The sequence below is a fragment of the Toxorhynchites rutilus genome, chromosome 3 (assembly GCF_029784135.1).
Source record: "Toxorhynchites rutilus septentrionalis strain SRP chromosome 3, ASM2978413v1, whole genome shotgun sequence".
Taxonomy (NCBI): domain Eukaryota; kingdom Metazoa; phylum Arthropoda; class Insecta; order Diptera; family Culicidae; genus Toxorhynchites; species Toxorhynchites rutilus.
Window position 1 is genome coordinate 296,984,654 of NC_073746.1, and position 18,112 is coordinate 297,002,765.

An 18,112-nucleotide genomic window follows, 5' to 3' on the forward strand; every position below is an offset into this window, starting at 1 on the left:
GCAACTTTAACTTTCACTTTTCTTGAAGCCGGAAACATTCGGACTTATTATAGATTTTTGTAAATACATGTATGTTTTGAATATTACGTTAAAAATTGTTTTTAATTATTATAATTATCAAGAACGTTTTCCGCTATTGGTTTTTTTGGTTATCTGTAGTAAATCGTATATACGCATGACAATAGTCGTACTAGATATATGCATAAGTCGTATATTCATCCATCCAATCATCGTGAATACTGTTGCAAGTGGAAAATATATGTGTGTTCGTTGCTTATGATGCGAACATAAATAACAATATAATACAGTAATTTAAATTTAATACGACATGCCGAGGCACCTCTCAGTGTCGCTTTGGAAGCGATTTTGGCTTGTAATTGAACATTGGCGATGTGAGTGGTACAGTGTCGACGTCTGGTGGCAACTTTAATGTGGCGCCATAATTTGGGCCCGGAACTCGAAGCTTACAAAAATGTCCAAAAAGAAATAAAAATGTCGAATTAAACATGTCACATTACAGGTCTGTCCAATTATCTAAACGTCGCATTAAATGTAACTTACTGTATATATAAACAATATTTATTCCCAGCTGTTTTGAGGCATCTCGCACAAATCGACAATATCATTCAGTTGTCAGTGCAAGTCGGTGCAATTTTTAGAGTGTAAAAAAAGTTCACTGTTTACATAAAAGAGATCTCGAATCGGTCCCACTTTTTTGCTTGAAGTTACTATCCCCTGGCTACAGTCTAAATCGCACTCTGAAATAGTAGGGGAGAGGGGGGCACATTCGGACACTCTTTTCCCTTGATTTTTAATGTTTTTTGTAAAATTAAAAAAAATCCTTAATTCATCCTGGTTGTCATTTTGGCAACAATGTATCATATAAGCGTGTTAGAGGTGTGCATTGATGCGGTTACGAATGGTTTATTCGAATTTTTGAAAATTGCTTTTTGTCCGAAAGTGCCCCACACATGGGGCACTTTCACCCCTTTTTGTCCGAATGTGCCCCATGTGTGGGGCACTTTCGGACAACGAAAAAAAAATTAAATTTTATGTTTATCAACAATTACTTCCGTTTCCTCTTATTTCCAGTATATTCTGCATTTTTCAGCATTTATCTGAAAGGAAACTACTTGCTATGAGAGTCAGTAAAAATTCGTGCTTTCTTCCGTTTTCGAGTGGTGGTTTTTCGCGGTGAAGTTTTTTGAAAAGGTTAATTATTTTCCGGGGACAAAGTTGCCAAAGTAAAATTTATCCGTGCTGTAGACGAAATGTTTTGCAGCATTGTTGTATTACCCGATGAGTCAGTTGCTACTTCCGCTCCAGTAGGTGAAATCATTTGAGTGTTCAAAATCCTCGTCCGAAAAAACCTTTCTTGAGAACGGATAGCTTCCTGTCATTTTGAATCCAGCTAGGATATTACTCAGATTGAAAGAAGCATTATAAGCCGATGCAACTATACCTGAAAGGTCGTGTATAGAAATAGTTTTTCCAGGATGGCTGAGTAGCCAATCGTTCTGGGAAACTGCTTTTACTTGAAAGGGCCCATAACGGTAATATTTAATTGTTTCCAATGTGCAATGACTTTTTGATTTTTTGACATTGATTCGTTTCAGCTGCTTTTCGCTACTTTTTTCATATGTTCTAGAACATTGAGAAACAGTTTTCCCGATATGCAACCGTTAGTTGGGAAATTAGCAAAGACAATAGACCCAGTTGGACCACCTGTGAGTTAGAACCATGAAAACGTTCTATTCGAAACTCGAAACTCGTTCTATTGAACGATGTTCGAATGTGCCCCACAACCATCCGAAGACAAATCATAATTTTATCTTATAAATAGACCTTTATTTCCACGTTGTATGCACTCTTTTTTCATTTCTTATTATTTACTAACTGAGGTGGTGTACATAAATTTCTAAATCGTTCACAAAAAAGTTAGGGAAACACTTACAACTTCAAGCACAAAAGTTTCGAAACGTGTATGAAAAAGGGCACTGTGTTGTTTTCGTAAGCAATAAACGACCAGGAGATGTCAAACCATATGACAGCCGTTGGTGGAAGGGCTGTTAACTCACTTATACTTTTAATTTGGTTGAAAATTGTACCACTCAATTTTTACGAGCGTTGTCCGGAACTGCCCCCGTCCGAAACTGCCCCCCTTTCCCCTATATTTTTCGATGTGAAGACCAGCATTCACTGATCCGTTCAGTCAGAGAGGACCAAGTTAATTTTTTTTTTTTTTTTATTTAAGTCATTTATTTTTACAGGCTCAGTTACATAGGTTTAAAGGAGCCGAACTCTTAGCTATACTTTTATTAGTATATATCAACATGTTTCCTTAAATCTAGGGTTAATAAAGTAGGAAACCGATTACTCGCGGTCGACTCGAGATTAGAAGGGTGACATAGTTTCTTTTGGAAAAGAAGGGGATATAAGGATATTGTACAATGTTCACACTCGCATTCACACTCACGCAAGTTAATTTTTAACATACTCAGAATGTGAACATTTTACACTAACGGTATGCTGTCATACAGGGTTTTCCAACTTTAAATTCCGAAAGTAAATTGAAATAAAACACACTTAGAATTCGAAATTCGATGAAACTTTTATTTCAAATTAAAGTTTGGTTTATGCCATTATGTGTGAAATACAATATCATTCAAAAGTCCACCTAGGGCTTCCTCGCACACCTTGATCCGAAACAGGTAATTTGATGACAGGAAATCGATGACTTTTCGGCACATATGGGGCGGTATCTCGGTTATAACTTCACGAATGTTGTCTTTCAAATGTTCAAGAGTTTGCGGAGAGTTGGCATAGACACGGTCTTTCGCATAACCCCACAAAAAAAAGTCTAGCGGGTTCAAATCGCATGATCTGGACGGCCAATTGGCATCACCAAAACGCGAAATTATGCGTCCCTCAAATTTCGTTCGCAATATGGTCATGTTCGGTCGTGTTGTGTGGCACGTGGCGCCGTCCTGCTGAAACCACATGTCATCCGTATCCATATCTTCAATTTGTGGCAAAAAAAAATCGGTTAACATGCGGCCATAGCGCTCACCATTCACAGTTACCGTCTCGCCGTCCTCATTTTCAAAGAAATACGGCCCGATGACTCCACCAGACCATAACGCGCACCAAACAGTGACTTTTGGCGGATGCAATGGCCTCTCAACAATCACGTGTGGATTTTCTGAGCCCCATATACGGAAATTTCGGGTGTTCACATAGCCACCGAGCTCGAAATGTGCCTCATCGCTGGAGAAAATTTGATGCGAAAATTCAGCATTTTGCTGCTGTTGTTCGTTCACCCAATCGACGTATGCCCGACGCATTCCATGGTCACCACGCTCTAATTTTTGTACCAGTTGGATTTTATATGGATGTAGGTACAAGTCCAAATGCAAAATTCGCCACAATGATGTGTTTGACAAGCCCAATTGCTGAGCACGCCGTGGAATCGAAACATTCGGGTCATCCTCCACACTGGCAGCAACAGCAACAATATTTTCGGCCGAACGCACATTACGATGATGCACAGGATTCACAATATCCGCTACGGATCCAGTTTGTTCGAATTTACGAATTTGGTCATTACTAGAGATTCGAATTTTATGTACTAGAAATTTTTCTACGATGGTATCACACCCCTCCCTCCTCTGAAATGGAGAGGGGGTCCTTTGAAATAATACACATATTTCAACCAAATATATTCCTATCAAACATGACAATTGAAAATTTTCGGAACACTCTGAAGGAAAATGGGAAAGTTCGGAAAATTTAATTCGCATATGTTCTACAATTACATATTGACAAGCATTATTAGTCCATTTGATGTTTGCGTCAATGAATATGATCTTCGTTCGAAAATGGAAATGGAATTTAATGTGTTAAAACGCACTCTTATATCGTCTTCTTGAATGGCGTTAACGTTCCCTGTGGAACTTTTGCCGTCTCAACGTATGCATTAACTAGCGTCATTTATTAATACTTAGTTGAGATTTCCTAAGCCAAATAAAACGCCTTGAATGTATTCCGAGGCACAAGCTCTAGAATACGCGTGACCACAGTGCAAGTCGAAGGAAATTTCTCTGACGAAAAATCCCCCGGCCAGAACGGGAATCGAACCCGAACACCCGGCATGATAATGTGAGACGCTAACCACTCGGCCACGGGCGCACACATCGTCTTCTATCTATATCAATAAAAATGGATCGCCGAATGTGTTGATAAGAGCAAAACTCGAGAGAGGAATTGTCCGATTTAGAGCTGTCTTTATTCTATCATATTTTTTATATCAAACATTTATTCCACGTAATGGAGAAACATGTTATTTGCAAGTGGTAGAAAAATCTTGAACGAGAATTGTGTGTGAAAATAATCTGATATTATAATGACGAGTTTTGGTAGAAGTACTAGGAGTTTTATAGTAGAAGGTAATTTTAAAGGTAATATTTTTCAATCAATGAACAATTCTCCGATTGGACCCATGAACAGCGCTTAGTAAGAAAACGTGAATGTGATAACGAAAAATACATTTTGGGCGGGACGGAGTTTGCCGGGTCAGTTAGTATTCCATTAAAATACACCCAAGATGATTATTTTATAACTATTACTTACCTAGAGTTTAGTAACTATCTATCGGAAATATTGACCCCTATTATGTTAATTGAATCGAACGGTCGATTCGATCCCTATAACTATCACACTGAGAATATTTTCGTATTTTATTGATTTTTTTTTATCCCTTTTATTTATTTTAGGCTCATTAGCATTTTATCTGTAACAGAGCCGAATTTTAATCGTGTACATGTCACATGTCACATAATTAGCACATTACACAGTTGTTGCGAGTATTTCTTTTATACCATTGCTTATGGTACACATTCACACAGTAGCCATTTAGGCGTAAGAGTTTTCCTTCTGTTCTTCCATTATCCAGTTAGACCGGACAGCGGAGACAGTTGATTGATCATCGTTGAGTTATTTATAGAAGAGCAGTTGTATGGATGAATCGATCTTATTTCGACCGTGGATCGATCTCCATCGCTGATGATTGTTGCGTGGACGTAGTTGTTCTGTAATAACACAAAGATGGTCAATGAGGGCCCTGAGCTTTGAACTCACGATCGATCGCTTACTAAGCGAACGCGCAACCAATGTGGCTACGGAGACCCCCATTTCGTATTTTATTAAACGATAGAATATTTTTGAATCGTGTTTCTCGAACGTCAGCGAATTGCATATTTTGAAACGTTGCCAAAATGTTTCCTAGAGCAAAATATCAGAAATTGTTTAAGGTATATTTGAAGATGTATTTTCCATTTTTTGAGTACACGAACAATGATTATTCCGCTGTTGACATCTGGATGCGTAGATACTGTCTGAAAATCGGTCCTTTGCTGGTGGTATAGGTTCTGAAGCGACGGGGTGTCGCGTAATTCAATTTCAATGAATGTTTTTAAAAATTCGTTCAAAAATTCGTACAGCAATACTATATCTCTTTAGGTGACCTCATTCTTCTTAATCGATTTTTTCGACCTTAATGAAGAAATATTTACTCTTAAAACTAATAAAGGGTGTGTCACATCAAATTGCATCACGGAAAAAACGCTGTAGAAATTTAATTTTTAGGAATTATATCTTCAGCTTTCGCTTATAATCAGATAAGAGTGTATAGATCACGTTGGCCATGCTTCACTGTCAATTTTTCGTAAATTTGGAAAAATGACGTCGAACGAAAAAGAGCGTCGTGAATTAATCTTGTACACTCATTTCGAGAATCCGGAGTTGTCACATCGGAACATCGGTAAGATGCTGGGAATCGTCCAATCCACGGCCAGCAGAGTACTAAAACGATACTTCGAGAACCTAACCATCGACCGGAAGGTGAAGAACGGCAAAAATGGATGCTCCGTCAGTGAAAAAGATCACAAGCGCGTAGTTAAGCAGTTTAGACGTGATCCGAGAAGTTCGGTCCGGGATGTCGCCAATAAGCTGAATTTGTCAAGTTCATTCGTCCAGCGGACCAAGCAGCGGGAGGGCCTGCGTACATACAAGGTTCAGAAGGCTCCTAACCGCGACGAAAGGCATAACATGGTGGGGAAGACGCGAGCCCGGAAGCTGTACACCGAAATGCTGACGAAGCCGCATTGCCTGGTAATGGACGACGAAACCTACGTCAAAGCGGACTTTCGTCAGCTGCCGGGCCTGTTGTTCTTCTCCGCAGAGGACAAATTCAGCGTTCCGGAGGAGATTCGCAAGCAGAAACTATCCAAGTTTGCCAAAAAGTACATGATGTGGCAAGCGATCTGCTCTTGCGGAAAGCGGAGCGCCCCCTTCGTGATGACCGGCACGGTAAACGGGCAGGTTTACCTTAAGGAGTGCCTACAGAAGCGCTTACTACCACTATTGAAGCAGCACGAGGGCCCGACCATCTTCTGGCCGGATCTCGCTTCGTGCCAATATTCAAAGGACGTGTTGGAGTGGTACGAAGTCAACGGGGTCACCTTCGTGCCAAAGGAAATGAACCCGCCCAACGCGCCGGAGCTTCGCCCAATAGAGAAATATTGGGCGATTATGAAGCAGGCCCTCCGGAAGAACCCAAAAGTTGTCAAATCGGAGGCGGACTTCAAGAGAAAATGGATTTCTGTTCAAAAAAAACTACAACCTGACGTTGTACAGAACCTTATGGACGGGGTAAAGAGGAAGGTGCGAGCATACGGGTTTGGGCTCGAAGTATGAATAAAAAGAAAATGCCGAAAGTTGTTTAATAGTTTTTATTTTACTGTCTAAAATTTTCAAAAGGATCCGTCTACTGGGCGAATTTCTACAGCGTTTTTTCCGTGATGCAATTTGATGTGACACACCCTTTATGTTTCATTGAGACACCTTACAAAAATGGTGAGGGGATATTTAATCCATTGCATTTGGAGGTGACACTATCCTAACCAAGCTGGCAGGCACCTGGGAATACATACGTTTTTCACGTTTTAGCATCAATACTCTAGAACTCTTTTTAAGACACTATTTCGATACGACTCTTAGTTTTTGAGATATAAATTTTAAAAGATTTCTCTTACTAAAGTCGATACGCCCTTTTCAAAAGTTACACCTGAGTAAAAAAATTCTCTATTGCTGTGGAAAACTCATATTTCCTCCAACCCAAATGGAAGACACACTTCCATTCGAATCTAAGATACTCACGTTTTGTGTCATTTGTGGATTTCATTTGGAATTGCTCATACAAGAAATATGTAGGGAGGGAAGAGTCGGATTCGGACCACCCCACGTTCAATGGAATAATGACTTTTCTTCTAGGAATACAATAAATCGATTCAATTTATATAGCGAATTAGACTTTGAACAATCAGAAGTACCTTTGGAATTTCTCGCAAACTAGCAGCAAATTTTACTCAATTGACATACAATATCAAGGTCTTTTTATTACAATCATGAAATACACCATCTGGTAGAAAATATAGTGAAAGAGTCTTAGAGGGCAATTATTAATAATTGCCGAAGTTACCGAGAAACTAATATTTTAGGTACTACAATTTGAGATGTCCTTTACGGTTACCGTCCCCTGAATGAATTGTGAAGAAAATAGTAACCTCCAATGTTCTTCGAAAAAATGGGGATTGTGGACGCAGGAAATTGGCATTTTCCTTACGGTGACTACTTTACCACCACTTCCTCTATGTTTTTTTTATATTATCATTATTTTATGTTTAACGACGTCAATAAAAAAACCATCCTCCACTGTGATTTACTTCATAAATTTTTATTAGTAAATTTTTTTTGCAAACCTAGATAACATCGAGAAAGTTGATCGCAAAATCTCGAAAGAATGTTCGTAACACGCATGCACAACAGAAAGCAGCGATCCTTTTCCGGCTGCTCGCGCATTACGCCCCGGTGACCCAGAGCAAATTGAAGTAAAAGTAAAATCAGAAACCATTCCCTTTTCTGCTGCACTTAACTGCTTTATAGCCGAAGGCAGCAGCATTTCTGTGCGATAAAACGCAACTATCTAACGTTCGAGTGCGAGTGAGAGGCAGAAAAAAACATCTATGACAGATATGGAGAAGCCAAGAAGGCGGATGCAATACACGCGAATCACATATATTTCCATTTAGCCGCAGCGATTTCCTCCTCCGTCCCACGGTGGCATCCCTTCCCAAGGGAAGGCTCGTGTGAACAGTCGATAATCATATGTTGCTTGGCCCGTGTTCCTTCATCACCGGGGAAGGTTTGCACCACATGATCGTTCGTTTGCTGCCCTCTTGACCCTGAACCTTCGGAGACCTTCGCGGATAGACCGAATGTTTATTGTTTTCCTCTCATCTTCTCACTGACATTTTTTGTCCCCATCGGCGGCGCATCATCAGCCCCGTGTGATTAAAATTCGCACCGAAAGCGTGGAGGAAACTCATCATCTCCGTCTTCCACTTCGTACCTTCGTACCAATATAGTGTCCATACGTTGGTCCAACTTGTGACCCTTTGCAATCTCCCGTCTGGGCGATACTATCGGTTGTCAATGGAAGATTTATAATATTTTGACCCGGTTTCCAGGAAAGGGCTGTCGCTGAGGCGCTTCGAACCGGAGAAGGGCCTACAGAGAAACTGCACAATGTTTGGAAAGTCACGCAAATGATGTTGTTTGCCGTGGTGTTTTCTGATTCTTTCATTTTACACTGTTCCTATGCGGCGTTGGAGTGAAAATTATTGACATTTTTAAACGACAAAAGGAAATGTAATGAATTTTATAACACAGATCGACGCAGAATTAATCGAGGTAACAATTGATTAGAAATCAGTAAAAAAAAATCTTGCAAGGCGTGCTCGATAAGTTTTGAGATAAAAGAGTAATCAGTAGGGTGGCAATTTTCAGGCTAAGTTCCAAAAAGTCGATTTTCGGCCAAAAATTTTCATGCATTTTTAAGTCATTTGGCATCGCAAACAAAATTTCGATTATCCAAATTTCCTTTACTTCGATTTTCCAGGATATTCGAGGATGAAAAAATCAAAACTTTGAGCGCTTTGAGGCACCCCTAAATCATGTCCGATTGAGCTGAAATTTTGTACAGGTCACCTTATTTGGGCCAATAAACAAAATGTACATGGTCGGTTATTGGAATTTGACATGACCATTTTCGCTGCCACCCTAGCAATCAGCCATCCCATGCCAAACCAATATAGTGGTTCTCAGATTTTCTTGAAAATTTGTAGTTTTGTTCCTTATTGCAAAATATTAGACCAGCATATTTTGATTTTTTTTTGGCAGGGTGGTACGAAAAATCAACTTTTTCCCCCTTTCTCCGAAAAATACATTTTTCAAAAAATTCTTCGTAGCCTAATTGGATGCGTGTGGATGCTACTAAGCGAACGATCATGAGCTAATAACTCAGGGCCCCTCAACTGACCATCTTAGTGTGTTATTCTAGCTACTATGCCCACGCAACAATCATCATGTGTCGGTAATCCCAGTCCCTTACCGCTCACATTTTCGGTCTGCTGCATCGGTAATTGGCACTATTAATAACGCAACAAAGGAAGCCTCATATCAACAGTTCTGCTTTGAACAGCCCAACTGTGAACATTCGAACAAAAGTAATATTCTTACGCCGAAAAAAAGCGACATGTGTTGTGCATCGATAGAATAGGCAATTCTATTACGCCTAAACGGCTACTGTGTTATAGATAAAACATAGAGGCGAATGAACTGCAAAGTTTAAAGCCTCTTAAAAACAAAGAAAGAAAGAAGAAGATGAAACTTTGCATATAGAGGCGAATGAACTGCAAAGTTTAAAGCCTCTTAAAAACAAAGAAAGAAAGAAAAGATAAAACTTAGAGGCGAATGAACTTCAAAGTTTAAAGCCTCTTAAAAACGAAGAAAGAAAGAAAGAAGATAAAACACGTTAGAGGCGAATGCACTTCAAAGTTTAAAGCCTCTTAAAAACAAAGAAAGAAAGAAGATAAAATAATAGAGGCAATGTACTGTAAAGTTTAAAGCCTCTTAAAAACAAAGAAGAAGAAGAAGATAAAACAAATGTTTATCGATAGATAGCGATACTCTTACGCCTCAAAATAGTAACAGTGTAATATACAACAAAAGTTATCTTAAGATAAAAAATGTGCACGAATGAATTCGGCTCTGCTAAGTGAGCTTAATAAAATAAAAATATATATATAAATATATATATGTATATATATATATATATGCGTTTGCGAAACATTTGAATTTTGTTTTCGTAATAATTGATTGTATTTGTATTTTAGACCTTACATGGTCTCGGGACCAAGCGTGCTATATTTTTAAATATTTTTTTCTTGAAAGCTGAGGATTTATTACAAAACATATCGGTCCGGAATCGGTCCAGTAGTTCAAAAATTATGAATTTTTAGTCTAACATTTTGCGATAAAGAACGAAACTATCACTTTTGGCATTTTTGGCATGAAATGGCTGAATAACAAATTTGTCCTATGCATTAGCATTACCAGCAAAAAAGGCTTGGAAATGTGCATTGCAGCATAACTTTTATTTAAAAATATATAGCTCTGAATATTTTGGTTTTATAGAAAAGTTATCTAAGAATGAGTTATAGGGAACTATTGAGGCTTTGTGAATCGAATATGCCAACAGGATTTTATTTTGGGAGAAAAATTCTATTTTTAAGGAATCTTGAGTCGAGTCTTTTTGAGTGTGTGCAAGTTGTATGTGGGTGAGTGTATTTATGTGTCGAAGCGAAATATATATATATGTGAATAGCACTTACAATTTCCAACAATTCGTCTATACTTTGGAAGATGGGCACTTTTACAGGGAAAAAGTTTTTCGAGCAATAACTTTTCTTTGAAAAAATACTATTAATGTTTAATTAGTAACCTTTTCATGTATAAATTATCGCAATTTACATGCTCTGCTCTATTTGGTAATATGTCAAGAACATATAAAACGTGAGAATTTACACACAAAAATGTTACGAGCAAAACATAATTTTTTTTCAGGAGTCTTCATACAAAAATGACTCATATTCCAAAAACTATAACTATAACAATATTAATTTTTAAACTTTTTAAAACTTTTTGTTTAGCGAATTTTTTTTCCAAAACATTTTTGGTATTTTTTTGTAAAAGTTTAAACAATTTCCTACATTTCATCCTTTGACATGAATTTTTTAGGTATCATGGTATAAATGTTATAAATTTTTGTGAAAAATTAAGAAAAAAATTAGGCTTTTTCTAAAAAGTAGTCTAATTATTTTTCGAATATTTCAAGTATGTAAAGTTGCTTAAACGACCCATGTCTTTACACCCACCCCCACTATCTGATATGGTGCTGCCAACGGCCAGTCGAGTTGGCATGAAATTTGTCGATATGAATAAATAATTGTTAAATTTCATTTCATCCAAAAATAATATTCGAATTGATGAACATATGAATCGTATGAAACAATATTCTAGTCCTACGTTGCCAATGCGATCGTGTCTTGGGTACCATCCAAATCGATTTGTCACGGAAGGGATAGTGATTAGTAGGAACGGGTAAAAACTTAATTCACTGCGATATAAGTGATGTCACTATGTAAGTGCGAACTCTCAACCATTCGACGAAATGATTTCCGGAAATTCGAGTTATTTCAATATCCTTCGATGGAGAAAGGCCATGGTCAACCTGAAAAGACCACTGATGCAACATCGATAACGTTTTCGATAACTGCAAAATGTGCATGAATAATAAACCCGCAATATATTTCGTTATTTACCGCGCCTAAAACATTCTTTCACTAATCGTCCATTTCAACACGCGACGGTGGAAGATAGTCCTTGATAAGCCGAGGAAGCTACGAGATAACTTCTATAAAAAAAGACGGGTGGGTAATGTCGGGGACATAACCGGAGTGACGTAGGACTATACAAAGGGGACAGCTTTTGTTAAATATATATTTTAAATATATTGTTTTATTTTCTTCTCCTACGTGAATACCTACCTATCTACCTGAAAAATGGATTAGTTTACTTTTTACTCTTTATGAACATGTTGATGGTTCTGAAAAGAACCTTTGGTGTTGTGTTTTTGTAATCACTCGATATTCCCATCTTGTTCGGTTAAACCTTCCTGTTTAGCTATTGCGTTTGCCACTCGCCACAGCTTTCACAGTTGGAAAATTTCTTCCCATCCAGCTTGTGACATGTTGTTTAGTAAATTACATTTAATGCGACGTGCCGGAGAAACACTTTGCCACTCACTGAAACTAATTGTTGCCTTGATGAGCGCCGAACCGAAGCTGCTCTGTTCTTGATGCGGGTTTTCTGATTGTCGTGAGCAGCTTTGCAAGCCAACTCGAGCACTCCGACGGCCGAAACTCTATAATCGCTGTTAGGTATACTGGTGCTCCGGCACCAATCCGTTCGGCCTAGTTACCCTTGCGGAGCAATCAGTGAATGCGACCAACAGGGAACTGGAGACCTGCACGGTTCGAGTGAGACTTTGCCTTTCCCTTAACTTGTCCTCCTTTGTTACGTCCACGATGCCGATGCCGTACAACCACACGGGTATACGGTTTGAAAGAAAATAAGATATTTTGTTGGGGTCCGCGTGTTTTATACTCTAGCGGTACACACTCACAGGATAGAGACAAATCGGCAGACTCAGCCAGAGGGGCGAGTCCAACGAGACGAACGAATGAGCGTTAAAAGGGAGCGATGGCAAAACAATACATTCATTACGATTTGTTCGCTCGTTGGATTCACATGCAGGCTAAAAAGGGTCCTTTTCAGGATCACAAAATTATCTTCAATCTAAAGAGTTTATTGTTTTGTTATTACTCGATATCCCCATCTTGTTCGGCTAAACCTTTCTGTTTAGCGATTGCATTTGCCACTCGCCACAGCTTTCACAGTTGGAAAATTTCTTCCCATCCAGCTTGTGACATATTGTACAGTAAATTACATTCAATGGCACGTCACATTACCACCACTCAGTATCGGATTGGAGGTAATTTTAACCTGTAATTGATCATTTGCGATGACAGTGATACAGTGTCGACTTTAAACGTGGGGTCATAATATGGACCCCGAACTCTATGTTTACAAAAATGTCCAACTAAATATGTCGCATTACAGGTCCGTCCAATTAGCTAAATGTCGAGATAAGTGTAAATTACTGTACTTTCAATCTAGAAACAATTTAAGAATTGGTGAAAATCAATAAGCTCAGAACAACTGCCAAATTTACATACTCATCAGATCCTGGCAAACAAATTATGAAAAAATCAATTTGTGTTTTATTATTATTTTGGATAATGTTTTAGAAAGCATTGAACTGTATTTCCTAAACTCTTTTTTGGAAGGTTTAATGGCCCTGAAAAGCGCCTTGTTTTATGGAATGGTTCCAATTTAGAAAACTTAGTACTCGTGGTTTTAAGAAAAACCATTTCGAACGCCCTCGATGCCGCCTTGTTCTGGTTTTGCCACCAAAGCAGTTTGTATAAAGAACAAACTTTTTTCTTCTGCTACCTGATGCCGTTTTCGATTGCGTTTGCCGCTCGCCACTCGCTGCAACTGCCTGTTGTCTTGATGTGTTCTGTTCTGAATGCGGGTTTTCTTATCGTCGCGAGCAGCTTTGACAGCTAACTCGATCACTTCGGCGGCCGAAACTATATAACGCCGGCTAGGTGGACTGGTGCACTGGTACTAACGCGCTCGGCCTAGCTACCCTTGCGGGGAACTCCAGATCAACACGGTTCGAGCGGGATTTTGCCTTTCCCTTCACTTTTCCTCCTTTACCATGTCCAGACATGGCTGCTTGGGTTGGTTTGTTGATGTGTTGTGATGCGAACCGATGTGGTGTACGGTTCCAATGAGAATGATCGTTACGGCAGCGGAGCGGGGATTTTTAAGCTGACTGGCTGGCTCGAGGAATTACGCATGTGTGAGACTGCGACCAATGTTTCGTTCATTTTTTTTCTTTTTCCTTTCCAGTCGTGCTTCATTCTATTTCGCTGCTGCTCTGGTTGCCCGTTTTGGTCGGTACGATTTGAGTAGCACAAAATGGACCAATCAAAAATGGGCACATAGTGCATTTTGACAATGCTTGATATTTCACAATTATTCAATTATTTATCTCAAGAAAAATGAAATGTTATTCGTTATGATAGATGCGTAGATATATTTCCTATCAATTGATGCAAAAACCTTTGCGATCTATTGAGAAATGCTCAAGTTATAAGCGTTTCAAATCTTGCATTTTTTCCTACTTGTTCAGTGCCTAGATTTCCGTTTCACCCCCTATATCTTCCGGTTAGACGTAGTCCTACGTCAAAAACCAACCGATGAAATATTTCGAAACATGTCGTGCATAGAATATTGTTTAATGTACCCTATGGTCGAATGCGTGGCGGCTGATCTAAACTTAGTAAACGTGTTACGATCATATTTTGGGTTTGAATTTGAAATTAACGAATTTCTTTTAATTTTTTTTAAATCACATTCAAAACCCTAAACAGTGGGGGTCTTCGTAGCCACTTGATTACGCGTTCGCTTACGTGAGTTCGATCGATCGTGAGTTCAAACTCAGGGCCCGCAATTGACCATCTTTGTGTTGTTATAGAGTAACTACGTCCACGCAACCATCATCAGCGATGGAGATCGATCCATTGTGGAACAAAGATCGATTCAGCCATACGACTGCTCTGCTCTGCAAGAAACATCGGGCTGCTGTTCTATTAATAACCCAACAATGATCAATATCAACTGTCCCCGCTGTCCGATCTGCTGAACAATGGAAGAACAGAAAGAATACCCTTACGCCTAAATGTCTACTACTGTGTAATTTACCAATGGAACAGAATACTTAACGCCTAAATGGCGCCTACTTCCCCACCCTTCCAAAATTCACATTTTTAGTTGCATGTTCGCAGAACGATCTCAACTGCCAATTCAAGCCAATTCAACTGTCAACAACGCAATAATAGTGTTCGGGAATGTTTGTCGACAGCTTGGAAGCCTGGATCGGGAAGGAAATCATAAACCGAAGACCGCAGCGATCACAAAAAGAGTGACCAACTCATTCAAGTAGCCCTAATCTCACCATGCGATGTGTCGCGAATAATCTGGTAGTGTCGTCTACGTGCATTGAGCCGGACTGTCAATTTAAAGAAGGTAGATATTCTAAATCGCGGAATTAAAGAAAAAAACGGGTGGGTAATGTCGGAAACAAAACCGGAGATGGCATACGCCATGGGTGGTCAAAATTAATATTGTGATCAAAATTGTATCTGTGATAGGCAGTGCTTGGATTTTGAATGAACTGAATATGAGCCTATGTCCTTCATTCGTTTTCTCATTCATGTACGTTGCGCCCTTTGAACCATTCAACACTACGGTGCCAGGCGAATTGCCTTGATTCACTGCCATCGACATCGGTGAACCATCAACATTCGAAGCTTGAATTTTAAAAGAGGAGCTCGAGCATTCTAAGCTCATTCTTTCTTCTATTCGCTATGATACATACTTGTGGACGTCATCCACTCACAGCTGTAAACTAAATACAGGCGCTTGTGCTCTCTTAGCGGGCTGTGGCCGAGCCTTGGCTGCACATATGGTGCACGGGAGGAGAATTGGATTGAAGCATTTTTCTAGTTTCGCATTTATTTTATTCACAGCAAACTACTAGGCTTAAACGTGAGGTTTATTAAACTTTTAATGTCATAACGTTTTATTTGAACGTTACGTATCTTTCAGGTAATAATATGAAACTTGAACTATTATGGAAGTTCAAATATTCTATTTATAACAAGTTAATCTACCTAACAATGGTTTTAGGCTCGAATTATCTCCAGCAAAATAGGTTTTTCAGAAAATCATCATAATTTTTGAACTTCAATAGTAGGGCTATGTTGTTTCATTTAGGAATGTAACACGGATTACATTTTCCTTTTCAACTGCAAACCGGAAACTGGCGCTTTTTATAAAGTAAAAAACTTTAGTACGCGAAGATAAGCGCTTTGGTGTTGCATGTATTGACATAAACTTATATACAGTATGTAACTTCCTGTTCGTTACTCGTGAGTGACTATGAGTGTCTAGCTCAAAGAGCATGATGAGAAAACCACAGGGTCGTTCTCCCAGCACTCACCGGCAGCATCTAGCTGTTAATCGGGAGCTCGGGTTTAATTTCCTAAAAGTGTTATACACACGCAACAAGGGACAGAACCCTCAGCCGTTTTCCAACTTCCTCAAAGGCTGACGATGGCACACGATTCCTACCAAACTAGAGCGGGCGAGGCCTGACAACTCCTTTTGAGTTCGGGAAAACGACAAACAGAAATACGGAAATATGTGTACAAACGAAAATTTATGTAAACCAAACTTTTAATTTCTTACACGTGTATTATGTTTGTAGTGGCGTACTATATAAATTCTATGTGTAAATACTTCTTTTACTTTTAATTTAATTCTAAACATATACTTTTCTATGTGTTTTGATATACTTTACTATTTGTGACGTCACAGTTTATGGTTTTGTATACTTGCGCAATCGTTATGTATTTGAGCAATGTGGTGTAGTCCTCAATTTGGTGTGATACGTTGTTTATCCATATCCTTGTGTGAATATGTCTTCCTGTTTCGTCCTCTGGGACACGTCTGTCCAGGTTCGATTGTCCTTCGCAATCGGTTGTAAAAGTTGCGGTTAGAGTGCTCGGTCTTGCTGTAAGCCAATCGCTTGAGTTTGTTGGTGGCTCTCTACACTTTCTGCCTAGAAAGTTGTGGTTGATGCCTATTTTGGAGAAGACATAAAAAAAAGGCCCACTGTGCGGACCTGCACAGTTGAGGTTAGCACTGTATCGATCGAAGACCACCACCACTCGCCACCACATGCTCGTTTTATTTTACTTTACCTTTTTTTCAGTTTTTTTTTCTTTTTCAGGGTTTCCAGGTAAGTGTATAATTAATTATTTTTCAGGTTCCTATTTCTATAAAAAAAAAAACCTATATTATGTACTTCTATCTTTCACTACTATTCTGACAAACCTTTTTTTCACAAACTCAATTATTCTACAATTCCTTCCACTAACTGTTTCTTTTTTTCATTTATGCCTACAACAAAAATTCATGAATACACATATTACACACAAAATACAAAAATTAAATTACTACACACGACGCGCACTTCTACTCCCGTTCATAGTTCTAGGCAGAAAGACTGACCATCGCCTTTAGCCGAGTGTTCAAGCCTATTGTTGGAGGGAAGCGGAAAAAACCCAACTCCGACAATGGGTTTGTACCTTCGCTATCTGGCTGAGAGCCCTGCCTAGTGAGCGGTGTGTAGAACACTTCAAATGCGGTTCTCACTACAGCTCAAACCGACGCAGTCATCTGCCTTCGATTACCAGGGGAATGACACGCTGCAGTATTCGCATTGTGCGCAGTTTTTGTGTGTGTAGTTTGTTGTGTTGTGATGTGGGTGTGTTGAAAGGTGTCAAAGACACATATGATATGGAACCTACCGGTTACAAGTATCAGAACAAAGCCATTCCTTATACTTCTATTAGGCATGGTAGAGATTGATGAAAGGCACAACTTGACAAACCTGACCCAAAAAAGTTATTCGATATACAATTTTGGACTCGAAATATTTTTTTTTTATATTTCGAATATGACTTATTTCGAAAAAAAAGTTACCTTTTAACGTTAAGGTGAAATATAAGTGCCTATTATGGGGGTCCCCGTAGCCACATTGGTTGCGCGTTCGCTTAGTAAGCGATCGATCGTGAGTTCATAACTCAGGGCCCTCATTGACCATCTTTGTGTTGTTACAGAATAGCTACGTCCACGCAACAATCATCAGCGATGGAGATCGATCCACGGTCGAAATAAGATCGATTCATCCATACAACTGCTCTGCTCTGCAAGACTCATCGGGCTGCTGTTCTATAAATAACTCAACAATGATCAATCAACTGTCTCCGCTGTCCGGTGGTCCAACTGGATAATGGAAGAACAGAAAGAATACTCTTACGCCTAAATGGCTACCGTGTGAATGTACCATATGTAATGGTATAGAAGGAATAGTGGCGAATGGCAACTGTGTAAT

At 39.1% G+C, this 18,112-nt stretch overlaps 1 protein-coding gene and 1 long non-coding RNA gene across 2 annotated transcripts in view; both read right to left on the bottom strand.

The window, feature by feature from the left end:
* The window catches only part of LOC129776339 (uncharacterized), a 276,882-nt gene that overhangs the window by 97,202 nt on the left and 161,568 nt on the right, over positions 1-18,112 (bottom strand). The gene's annotated exons all lie outside the window — the stretch shown is intronic.
* Positions 16,354-17,370, bottom strand: LOC129776343 (uncharacterized). The gene is made up of 3 exons (XR_008743091.1): positions 17,050-17,370; positions 16,917-16,991; positions 16,354-16,837 (listed from the first exon to the last, which is right to left on the bottom strand). It is a non-coding gene; the product is annotated as an uncharacterized LOC129776343 (long non-coding RNA).